Genomic DNA, 13,407 nt, shown 5'->3' with positions numbered 1-13,407 from the left:
CCTGGTTCTCACAATATGTCCTCAACTCCTGCTAGCCTCATCTCTAGGGACCTTGTGCCCCTCTGGTTCACCTCTCCTTATCGATGCCTTACACTCTTCCCTCCAGTCATATTGACCATCTCATGTTCATTTACAGTTTTGTATCTTTGCACATGAAATTCTTTTAACTAGCTAAGCCTGACTCTGTAAGCCAGCCAGCCAGCCAGCCGAAAGCATTTTTCCACGGTTTCTCCTCCCTGTTCCTGCCTGACTTCCCTCAATGATGGACTGTAACCTGTAAGCTGAAATAAACTCTTCCCTTCCCCCAAATTGTTTTATCATGGCAACAGAGATTAAATAAGAATCCTGGGGTTTCCAAATTCTCCGAGCACCCCATGGACCACAAATGATGGGGTCCCAGAGTCTGGCAAAAGGCAGAGGCAAAGGTCTGATAAAAAAAAAATAACCAGATCTAACATAGAATGGTGGTGGGGGTGGGTGGGGTGTGTGTGTGTGAGGAGATGGCTCAACAGATAATAGCACTTGCTGTGCAAGTGTGATAGACTCTGGATCCCCAGAACCCCATGTAAAAAGCCAGGCAAGCATAGCGGCTACCTTTCACCCAGTGCTTGGAAGGAAGAAACAGGGGTTTCCTGGAGCAAGCTGGCTAGCTAGGCTAGGTGGAATTAGTGAGCCCTGGGTTCAGAGAGAGGCACTGCCTCAAAAAATAAAATGGAGAACAATGGAAGAAGATACTTGATGACAGATTTGTACCTCCACATTTATGCACACATGGATATCTGAACATACATGTGACGACACTCATGTGAATACACATGCATGCATAACACACTCATACAAAATATTATAAAAATAAAATAGTGTAGTGGAACCAGAGAATGGAGAGTGGGCCTGAAATGGATAGGGTTTTGCATGTCAGAATTTTAAGAATTAATGTTCAAGTAATGTAAGAGCTGATGATAACTCCAAATTCCCACGCATAGGCACTTGGGGATGGAGGGCAGTGGGCACAGAAAAAAAAAACAAAAAACAAACAAACAAACAGCCAGTGCAGGAAGAAAGGTGTGTTGAGTTTGAGATGTTCAAAGCTCATGTCAGTGGCTATCTCCTGATAGAAAGAAGTTTTGGCTCTTTCAGGCTTAGTGGCTGGGTTGACCTTCTTCTTAGGTCATGCAGATGTAGAGAGAGCAGCAGCAACCTAGATGAATGAATGCAGGCATAAGCCACAATGGGGATGTCCTACCTTATCTTCAATAATAGATAATTGCTTTGTTGTTCAGTGGAAGTTCATTTCACTTCCTCCCTTTCTTGCCTCTGCCACATAATAGGTGCAATTATATCTCACACACAGGGTGATATAATTAAATATCATCTTTTGTAATGGTGCGTTTCCAGAGAGTCTTCCCAGGCAGCTGATTTAGGTACTTGTCAGGCTTATCTCACAACTGATAAATGTTTTCTTCTTGTAGCTTTAATATAACAGGGTATCTGCCTCCGAATGGGAGCGTTTCCAGATAGTCCGGGCAAGCGGTCCGTTTATTGCATTTGACAGTTTTATTGCTTTATCAGTTATCTGCTCAGGGAGGATTTTATTATATGTAAAATAGTGACATAAATTATGGGGAGGGGAATTGATTTTTGTTACATAACTTTGATTCATTTTTCATTGTTTGCATGTGCCAGGTTTGATATTGCACATTTCCATCCTGGTGTATTTGTCTGAAGTTATTTTCCTGGTCCGACAAATACAAGTATTAAGTTCTCAATTGTTTTATTCTTGTAGCTGCTTACACACTTATACTGTCATAGGTTTGCATAGCTAGTGAATAAAATATTATTGTATATATGTGTATAAATAAAGTATATTGTAGATACGATTGTATAAATCAACTTGAAGTAGTGATCTAGAGTTCTGCACTCACAATTAAGAGCCAACTTCCCAGCTGGTGACTGATGAGAGAAGCATGTCTAGAGTCTGGCTGGGAAAAGCCAGTATATTCGCAGGGTTATGTCATTCCAGGGATTTGTCCTAGAAAGCAGGCTGGGAGCCATCCTCAGGGGACAGACATGTGGAGGCCAGAGTCCAGAAGGCACAGCTGGGTCTAAGACAAGCAGGCCCAAAAAGAATGTTGATAGCGAAGTTCACACCAGCAGACACTTGGTGAGCTGGCAACAGACTTCACTAACTGCAGCAGCCTGCCCAGATATCCTGGTGTTTTGTCATGGTATGCTTCTGAGTTTTTCCGCCCAGACTTTTAGAGACTTTCTTGGCTTCCTGGAGCTGCCTCACAGCAACGGACAGTCTGGATTTCTCTGAAGGTCTACTTTTCAGTTATCCTCTTTCCTTCTTGCCTTTTAGGCAATGACAGACAGGGTCAGCGGGGCCATAGCTGAGCTCATTAATTGAGATCAGACAAGGTACACTTTCTGCGTCCACAGTTCCTGTTGACATCAGGCTGTGGCTAGACTTCATCTGAAATTACACTTTTTTTTCTCTCTTCCCTTGTCTCATCCTGTTTCCTGAACCCCTGTGCAGTCTCTCCTAGGAGCAGCTCCTGGATGGATTGCTTGCATTCCGATCCCGAGCTCGGAGTCTGCTGCTGAGGAGCCTGCCCTATGATAGTCAATCAACCAACTGACAAGGTAATCAACTTAAAACATCAAGGATGACAACCAATCTGGCAATATCAAGTCACCTTGACTAATCATTGCTGTTTTCCAGGCCTAGTAACATTGGTTTTTTAAAAAATAATTTTATTAGTTATTTTGTTAATTATTTTGAGTCCAATGGGACAGATGTTATTATCATAATTCCTATTTGATAGCCGAAAAAAAATTGAGGTTTAGCAATGTTAAGCAATTTCTCCCAGATTCTTTGGCTAAGTAGTAGGACGTAGGTCCCCAGAGAGAAGTCATCAGGATCTTTCTGGTGTATTATGTGTTGAATCATAGTCCTTAGGATTTCTATTATTGTATATCACACCTCAGCCAGAATGTCTGCCTCTGGGCCTGTTCCTTCAGAGTGAACGGAATTTGTCCATCCAATAGATGGATGAAAAAATAAAGTTAAGACACTCCAATATTCCTCATCAGTGATCTTAAAAATTAATAGTCTTATGGTGATTAGGGAGTTTCATCATGTCTGGAGGGTTTGAGGTAAGTACTACACTATTGCTAGAGCAAAACAGTGGGGATGTTGTTTGGTGTCTAGTGCACAGCTTTCAGTTGGATTGGCTGACCATATCCAGTGTGTGAATATGCCCAGGTGACCATCACGGGCACCTGGAAAGTGAGAAAAGAAAAGGCAGATGTGTGAGAAAGGTTTGGATCCAAACTTGGTGCTTCAACCAGAATTGACTTCTGTCGTTTGTCTGGATATCTATGTTACTATAGTATCTACTATCTGCAAACCATTTTCTGTGCATAGATGCTCATGTGTGTGTTCACATGTGTGTGGATGCATGAGCATGTATGTATGCCTGCCAGAGGTTAGCATTGGTTGTCTTCCTCAATCATTCTCTACCTTATGTTTTGAAAACAAGGTCTCTTGGTGAACCTGGAGATTACTGATGTGGAGGCTCGCTGACCAGAAGCTCCTGGGACCTCCTGTGTTTGCCTAACCATGATTAGGGTGACAGATAGACATCACTGTACCTGGCTTTTCACATGAGTGCTAGGGGGTCTGCACTCAGATTCTCATGCTTACATGGCAAGCTCTTTACTGACTGGGCCATCTGCTCAGCCCCTAAAGCCTTCACATTATACAAAAAAATGTTAAAATGTTTATCTATCTTGTAGAAGGATAATATATTGAATTAAAAAGCATCAACTGTTTAGTAGAGAATTTTAAAATGTTTTTGTATCCAACAGAATCTTATTATGTCCAAGAATGCTAGGATGAGTCATTGGGACTGGCTTCTAGTCTAACTTTCCCATAATTTTTTTTAACCTACAGAAAGTTATATTTTATGCTCTCCAAGATCTTGATTCCAGTGTTTCTCATCTGTGAAATCAAATGAACTCGTGATGTTTTTATTTCAACAAAGATGGTTCTTTCTCTGCCTCTTCCTTCTTTCCCTCATGAGATCCTGTATGTTTGGATAGCAATAGGTCTGCGAACAACCCATCAATAAGTTTTTATAAGTCCATTTCACTATATTTTATAAATTCTTTAAGTCATTCATTAAAATGTTAGGTAATGGTGATAGCACAGAGGGAATTAATTGAAAAGTTTTTGCACCCCATAGGCCTCTCCGCTGACGTAGCAATCCAAATCAGATCAAATCAAACCAAATTAGAAAAAGCCCCAGTTTAATGGGTAAAGTGTTCCTGGGTGATTCTTCGGTACCCCAGAGAGAAGACAGGATGAGAGACCGGAAAAACCATGTGTCTGTTTTCTGGGATGCAGCTTAAATACCCTGTGGGAATGGTCTTTAGTATCTCTTGGGGAGGAGCCGTGTTTGGCGAGCTTTGAAGGGACAGATTTGGGGAAAGAGATGAGGGAGGGGAGTTGAGGTGGATCTTCCACCAGAACATTCCAGACTCTTTGGGTATAGGATGCCAGGGTGCCAGGGGCTGAGGTAGAGCTCCCACCAGAACCCTAATCATATGGACACAGCACAAAGAATGACCTCATAGGTGAACAGCCACATGCCAGTCTAGCACCTAGATTAAGCAGCAGAGTGTGGTGGAGTCTTAGAGAACCCCATGCCTTTTCTAGACAATAACCTCCTCATCAACAGTAGCTGCTATCCCAACTTCCAGAATCACACCCAAGGAATTGCTGCCTTTACACCCACCATAAATGGAGGCAAACCACATATAATCCTCCACATCATACCACTTCTCCTCAGTACTGTTGGTGGAAACCATTCACTGTCGTGTATGATCATTGTCTGCCCCTTCTCTTTGCCATGTAATAATCTCATTGTGTGGCTGGGCTTCTTTTAAAATCTGCCTTGTTGTAGAGGACCATTGGCTGCCCGGTTGCCTTGTTGTCCATTCTTTGACGTGTTATCACAGACGTTGCTCTGAACACTCTTATTTGGCTGAAAACACGTAAGCATTTCTGACGGGTTCAGTCCTAAGATGTGCGGGTCTTTAACTTTTGTCAACCCTGCCAAACAGCTTTCCAAAGTGGCTGCATAGCAATATTTTATTTTGGTCCATGCAAGAAGCATAGAAGAAGGGTTGAGGGCATATTAGAACATTTCTCATTTGGGGAGCTAGCAGGTGAGAACCAGCATCATTGGTCCATAGTAAGTTCAAGTGAGTGCCAGATGACAGAAATGAGCACACTGTGCTCAGCAATAGAAAATTAGGAGCTCTGGGAAGGCAGGAGGATTGGCCAGGTTTGGGGCTGGAAGGAAGGGCAGTCTCCGCTGGTAACATGAGAATGAAGCTTCCCATGAGGAAGGTCATCGTCTGACTTTATGGACACCCCGGAACATGAATCTTGGTGTATGCAAGTGAATATCTGACCAGGAGCCCTTCTTCCTTTGGAAAGGAGCATTGTCCAGAGCTGGTTAGTGAGCATGTCAAAAGGAAGTCTGGGCAGGGAGGAGGCAGGTGATTTAGAGTCAGAATTGCACATTAAGAATCTGGAGCTGGCCATAATCCATTTGGTCTGAGAATCAGAGATGTGGTTTAAGAAATAATTTGTAATAAGGAGCAGATAAAGCCAGTGTGGTTGTAATTGTCCAGGAATGTTCCTTCCACATTTCACTCATGCCATAAAATTGCCTTTGCTTAACATTGTTAAACACATGGGTTGCTTTTTGTGTGGTTTCTGCAGTGTGGAACGTGGAGTGAGTAATGTGCAGAAAAAGCCAAGCCAATAACCGAGGAGACTCTGATTACCATGCACTTCAGGTAATCCTGTAGACTAGGATTTGGAAGACAAGAAACACAGAGGTGGAGAGCGACTTTCAGGGACAATATTACCAACTGGCTTAATTGGGACAGGGGAAACGAGGGGAGACCCGCAAATAGCTCTTGGCGGGTTCTCTCCTTCCATACTTCTGTTCAGTTCACATTTGTCATTTCCACAGGGCATGGCTACTTCATGTGGATATTCTGGTAAATTCAATATGATGAATGACTTTCTGCATATCAGCAATAGGATGCTATATTGGTGGCTGCTAAATATTTGTCTATAAAAAGAAGATAGTTCAAAGAGAGCAGTTCAACCAAGGGGTGTTCAGTGTGTGAGGAATTATCTGAGTTAATTAAGGGTGTTATTATTTAAAAGGGGGCAGATACCGCTGGCTAGTCTATTTCTTGGTCCTCAGCCTGCCTCCTATCAGAGCAAGAGTCTTCTAATTGGGTTTTCAGCATGGAGTTTAGAGTTGAGCCAAATGCTGTACTCATAAAGAATGGACAACCCTCTGAGCTTGTCCTCTATACATTTAAGTCTACTTGGGGCACTAACGTTGGGAAGGAGAATAGTGAAGGCTGGGGTCCTCCACCCTGCCCTCCAGCCACTTTCCTTTTTCTCAATGTGAACAGGATTCCTTCCTAAAGCACTTTTAAATAATTGTCTCTCTTAGAGCAGGTTTAGAGTCACAACAAAAGAGACTTTTCAAACATGAGGTCCCCGACTGTCAATATCCCACCCCAGAGTTGGCTCTAATGACCTAGATGTATCATTAGTCAAAGCTCACCGTTAGCATTAGTTCTTACTGCTAGCATTGTGTGTCTTTTGGAGTTGGATAAGTTATATTGTGACATATTTTTATCATTAAATGGCTTATAGAATAGTTTCACTGTCCTAAAAATTCTTTATGTTCCCACCTATTCTCCATCCATCATCCATCTATTCCTGTATTTGGCTCTGTGTTTCTTATTTAATAAGACTGTTTAGAAATTTGTCTGCATTTTAGTTTATTCTATTCTAGCACAATTATCACAATGTTGGATGTACTGTAGTTTGTCCATTAAAATTTCTGAAGCACATTTTGGTTGCTTCCAGGTTTTGGCAATCATGAATAACGCTGTTACAAGTATCTATACATTTTATTGGTTTGAGAAGCTCCCAGATTGTGTTCCTAACTGGGTTACCATTTTGCATTCCCACAAGCAATGACTGGTGCTTCTGCTGCTCTGTGTCCTCCTGAGGCCAGCATATACTATTCTAATGGTTTGGGATATGGGACACTCTAAGGGGTATGTAGCAGTCTCTTGTTATTAACTTAGTTTTTATTTCCTTAATGACATATGATCTGGTATTTACATAGTACATATCCTTTGGGGACATGTCTGTTCACATATTTTGGCATTTTTTAAAAGACTTGTTTGTTTGTATTCTTTTGCAGACTGTTAAGGACCCTTTGTGTATTTTGAACAATAGTTACTCTCCAGATACAGCCCTCATTGTCTTATTCTATTGAGCTAACCATACTTTTCAAGGATTGTCACACTTGATCATTTCATGCTACAGTAAAGCACTTCAACACACACACACACACACACACACACACACACACACACACACACACAGAGAGAGAGAGAGAGAGAAAGAGAGAGAGAGAGAGAGAGAGAGAGAGAGAGAGAGAGAGAGAGAGAGAGAGAGAGAGAGAGAGTTTCTACATGAGGACTTTTCTTGCCTGCTTGTCTGTCCTGCCTAGCTCCTCTCATACAAACTTGGCAGGAAGTGATGAGAGCAGGTATCTTTTTATTGTTCCAGACACAGGGGAGAAGACATTCCTACTTTGAACATTAAATTTGTGGTGTGCTGTAGGCTTTTTATGGATGTGCTTTATTTGAGTTGAGGAGGTTCCCTTTTACTTAAAACTTTGGAAGAAATTGCATTTTTAAAAAAATAATTTTTGTTCATTTGCTCTTTGAGTTAGTGTCTTACTTTTTTCATTTCTGTGACAAAATACTTCACGAAAATAACACAAATGGGGGGTTGATTTCGACTGAGTGTGAGGTACAGTCTGCCATGGCAGGAAAGTCATAGCAGATGGTCACATTGCCTCTGTAGTCACGCAATGGAGAGAGAAAGGAATGCTAGTGCTCAGCTCTGGTCTCCTTGTCATTCATAGCCGCGAGCCCACATTGGTGGGCCCACAATGGTGCCTCCCACATCTAGGGTGGGTCTCCTCAACTCAGTTAACCCCGTCGAGACACAGCCTCCCAGACATCTGAGTGCTGTGTCTCCTAGGTGTTTTCAGAGCAGTCAAATGGATAATCAATGTTAACATCGAAGTTAGGGTCTCACCATGTAGCCTTAGCCAGCTTTGAACATACAATCCTCCTGCTGTAACCTTCTTGTGATTACAGGCATGTGACACCACACCTGGCAAAGAGTGTTTTGTTTTTAATTTTTATTATTTGTTTTACATCCTGGCTGAAGTTTCCTCGTCCTCCTCTCCTCCCAGTCCCTTCCCCTCCACCCCACCCCTGTACCCACCCTCCAATCCACTCCCCCTTCCTTTTGGTTCAGGAACGGGCAGGCCTCCCATGGATATCAACACAACATGCCATGTCAAGTTGCAGTAAGACTAAGCACCTCCCTATGTATTAAGGCTGGGCAAGGCGATCCAGTATGAAGAATAGGGTCTCAAAAGCCAGCAAGAGTCAGAGACAGCCCCTGCTCTGTTAGAAGTTTTCAAGAAGATCAAGCTACACAACTGTAACATATATGCAGAGTGCCTTGGATAGTTCTGGCAAGGAATGTTTTTAATGATGACCAGATATTTGACATTTCAATGTCCTTTGTGAACCCTAATAGAATGATGGTGCATGGTTGGCTTTTGTTTATGAATGAGATGAGTTACATTAGCTTACTTTAGAATGCTATAGAATCTTACAGTTTTAGGATACATTCTACTTTGTCATTATATATCATCCTCTTTATTCACTTATTACTGGTGTGTCTGCTCTTAGTTTTACTTTGTGGAGAACAGTTACATCTTCGTTTATCGGTGCTGTCAATATAATATGTGTTTTTCTTTCTCTTCCTGTTTAAGGTCTTTGTCTGGTTTTGATGTCAGAGTAATGTCATTCATAGTGGGAATTGGGAAGCGTTACCTTCTGTGTATGTGTAAAACTGGTGTTATGGCCTCATCAAAGGTTTAATGGAATTCTAGTAAGGACTTCTGGGCCTAAGGGTTTCCACATGAAAAGGGTTTTAGAAATACATTCTGTTAAAAACAGTTGGTTAGAGAACTACTGCTTACATCCTTTGAGAGCCATGGTTCTGAAAGACTTAGAGGACTCAAAAGCTGTCAAATGTGTCATTGTGAAGCACTCTAGAATATTCTTACCACTATCATCATCATTAAGCATTAAGATCAGCATTAAGAAAGCATCTCACAGTATAGCTAGGTGACCTCAAATTGCCATCCCCTGGCACTAGGATTACAGGTGTGCACTGCACACTCATCCCTTCAGTATCCTTATATTTACTGTCTCTGGAACCTCTAGAGACAGTCACATGCCCTCTTCCTGAGTTCTTTGTATCTTTGTGTAGGGTGATGTATGTTCACAGGGGTGCATGTGTGCACTCAGGTACACCTGTATGTAGAGGCTAGACAGTTCCCTCAGGTGCCATCCTTCAGGAGTCATCCACCTTGGTTTTGTTTGTTTGATTGTTTGAGACCAGGTTTCTCACTGACTCGGTGCTGAGGAACTGTTGGTCCAGGTTGGCTGGTCAGGTAACTCAGAGAACCCTTGCCTCCTCAGCATGGAGATTACAAGCATGTTCTCATGCCCAGCTTTTTCACAAGGGCCTCAAACTCAGGTCCTTATACTTATACAGCAAGCACCCCACTCACAGAACTGTGTCCTAGCCCTTCTAGACCTTTTCAAAAGACAAATTAGGGGAGCATTGATTAGTTATTCTTAGAAGAAGGATAATGTGAAAATAAGCTTAAGCCAGAATTTGATTGTGCCCTTTGAGTTTCAGTAGTTTTATTTTTTATTCTGTGAATAGTTTGAATATATGTTTATCAATGTGTTGATATTCTCAAAATATCATCTTTTGGTTCCATAATTTTCTCTGTTACTTTCTGTTAAGCTGTGCTCTTCTGATCACTATTACTTTTGTTTTTTATTTACCCCCTCCCTCCCTCCTTCCATCCCCCACAACAATGTTGTTACAAATTCCCCCAAATGTGCTACTGTGGTGGTATTGTGTTCCCCCAAATATTGTGTACCCTAATAAATTTATCTGGGGTCAGAGAAGAAAACAATATTAAACATAGAGGATAGGCAGTGGTAGCACACGCCTTTAATCCTAACATTCCAGAGGCAGAAATCCCTCTGGATCTCTGTGCGTACAAGGATACAGCCAAGCATGGTGACTCACGCCTTTAATCTCAGGTAGTGATGGCAGAAAGCAGAAAGGTATATATAAGGCATGAGGACCAGAAACTAGAAGCATTTGGTTGGTTAAGCATTTGGCTGGTTAAGCTTTTAGACTTTGAGCAGCACAGTTCAGCTGAGAGGCATCCAATCTGAGGAAAAAGGATCACCTGAGGAATTGGCCAGGTGAGGAAGCTGTGGCTTGTTCTGTCTCTCTGATCTTCCAGCATTTTACCCTAATAACTGGCCTCAGGTTTGATTTTATTAATAAGAACTTTTTAAGATTCATGCTACATGCTACTTTAGCAGAGTCCCATGTTTTTCAGCATGCTGCTATTTTATTTCAGGTACTTTGTAACTTCCCTTGCCATGCTTTTGGCCTATGGTTATTAAAGTTTGCTATTTGGTTTCTAAATCCCTGGGGATTTGCCAGAGTTCTTTACATCCTTTATTTCTACTTGACCTTTACCACAGTTCAGCAAACATACCTCATCTTCCCTGAAACCTCTGAAATGTGGTGATCCCTCTTTATGAGCTAGATATGGTATATCTTTGTGAGCCACCCTTATGTTCTTGAAAGGAAAGCATGACTGATATCAAGTAAGGTGTTCTAGAAACATCTTTTGTTAGGTCAAGCTGGCTGCTGATACTGTTGTCTAAGTCTTCAATTGTTTCTGCGTACTTGGCATGGAGAGAATGCTTTATAATTAACCTGTTGATCTGTCTAATTCTTGCATTCGCTTTATGTATTCTGCAGGTCTATTGTCGATGGCATACACCTTTGGAATTGTGTCCTGCTGATGAACCCCATCACTTCTGGTTGAGGACTTTCTGTATACTTGACCAAAGGCTTTGTCCTAAAATATCATTGATATTAACATAGACATCCCAGCTCTCCACTGACTTACATTGACACAGCATTCATTTTTACTCCACTTTTAACCAATTTACATATTTATTTTTCTTATATTTCTTACATTTAGTGTTTGGTAGGGTATCACTTTTTAACCCACTGTGACAGTCTCGTCCTTTGAATCAGTAGGGTTATATAATATATCGTTAATTTGAATACTGACACGATGGTGCTGTCCATCACTTTTGGGTTTCATTTATCTGTAACATCTCTTCTTGGTTTCTCTTTTCCTCTTCCTTTTCTTCTTTTGCATCATTGGGATCATGGTGTAATTTAATCTCCTGTGTTCATTTATTGACTATCATTCTTATTTGTTAATTTAATGGTCGTCTGAATAGTCTATTATCCTTTATTTTCCAGTAATGAACACCACTATAAATGTAGTATATGAACCTTATAATAGTATACTGCTCTTTTCACCTTCTTGGTCTTTAGGCTTTTATTATCTTTGGTATTATTTTCATATGTTATGCTATATGCTTGTGGTCTGAGCATTAAATTGTCAGTTATCTTCTAAAGGTGAATAACAAGGAAAAATCTTTGTATATATGCATCTATGCACTAATGATCTTTATCATTTGTTCATTTTTTGGGGGGGGAGTGTTGTACAGATCTGTATTTCTGTATGGAACAGTTTTGCTTTTTCCAGCTGAACTTCATATAACATCTCCTGTGTGGAGCGTTGGCTCCAGGTGACCCCTCCTATGTCTGGATACGTTTTTCTGTCACCTTCAGTTTTGAAAGATGCTATTGTGACAGAGATCTAGAGAGACACCACTTTCATTTGGTGCTTAGCTGTGTCACTCTTGGGTCTTCTCATTTCATGTGAAGAAAAGTCTGTCATTCTTATCGTTGTTTCTCTAGGTACTTAGAAAGTTTTTTACTTTATTACCAATTTTGAGTATATATTATGTGCCTTTTATAATTTCCTCTCTCTCCTCTCCCCTTCTCCTGCCTCCTCCCCCTCTTCTTTCTCCAGACTTGGAGTCCATTGAGTTTCTTGAATTCCCCAATTTTGAAACATTTTTTGGTGCTATTATGCATTCAAGTTCCACCACTACCCAAATGGTTCTTTCTGGGATGTCTATGTTAATATCAATGATACTTTAGGACAAATACATATATGACGACTGGAATTTAACCCACAGTTTAATGATTCTCTGATCACTTATTTCAGTTTTGTTTTTCCCTTTCATGTGGGTTGTTTTTCTTTGTGTGCTTTCAGACTTCTCTACTCTTTTGTTCTGCAGTTTTTCACTTTCCAGAATTCCTACCCGGGATGGTTTTTACCTTACACATGGTAGTTTTTAACCACTAGAATTTCAACTTTGGTATTTAGAAATATGTTGTTTTCCACTTAGTTTTTGGAGCAGGAAACACAACACTAGCTTCTAACATTCTTATCTACAACTGCTCATTCTCACATCCCAGTCAGTTTTTCCTTGTTTTTTTTTTTTTTTTTTTTTAATCACATATTTTATCTTTCTCCTTCTTTGCTTGTCTGATCTTTACTGGATGACAGCTATTACAAATATACCTCATTAAGTGTTGGCTCTTCTTGAGTTTCTATAAATAGCATTGAATTTGGTTATGGGAAAGAGTTATGTTACTTGGAAACAGCTTGGTATTTCTAAACCTCTTACTTATATTTGTTAGGTGTGACCAATGTATTATTTTGTCTAGGTCTAAGTATTTTCTTACGATAGCAGTGAGACATTTCTGTGTAGTCTGCCCAATACTGTGTGAACTGTAAGATTTCCAGGCTGGCTGGTAGGACCTGGCTCTGTACCCTATCCTTCATGAGAACCATCCATTGCCAGTGTACTCAAGTGAAACACACAGGTCAGCAACGTTCTGCACACTAAGAGGGAGCACACTGCTGTCCACCTTGGTCTCTCCAACTTCTCAACTCTGTCTCCTACTCTCAACGATATGGCTGGCCTTCTCCTGCATTCTGTCAAGGCTGCTAACAGGGACAGCCCCTTATTTATTTTTTCTCTCTCAGGGATCACAGTCACTTACTACCTAATACCCTTAAAATACTTTGTTCCTTCTATTTGTCTGGTTGCTTGTTTCTTTTATTTGAGGATATAAATGAAGTCTGTTATTTTGTTTGTCCCAAAGCAGAAATCTCCACAAACGTATCTATCTGACTGTAACTGGTATAAACCTTAGTGTTTTAATTC

Source organism: Peromyscus maniculatus, chromosome 13 (assembly GCF_049852395.1).
Source record: "Peromyscus maniculatus bairdii isolate BWxNUB_F1_BW_parent chromosome 13, HU_Pman_BW_mat_3.1, whole genome shotgun sequence".
In the NCBI taxonomy this organism is placed as follows: Eukaryota; Metazoa; Chordata; class Mammalia; order Rodentia; family Cricetidae; genus Peromyscus; species Peromyscus maniculatus.
This window is presented reverse-complemented; position numbering follows the sequence as displayed.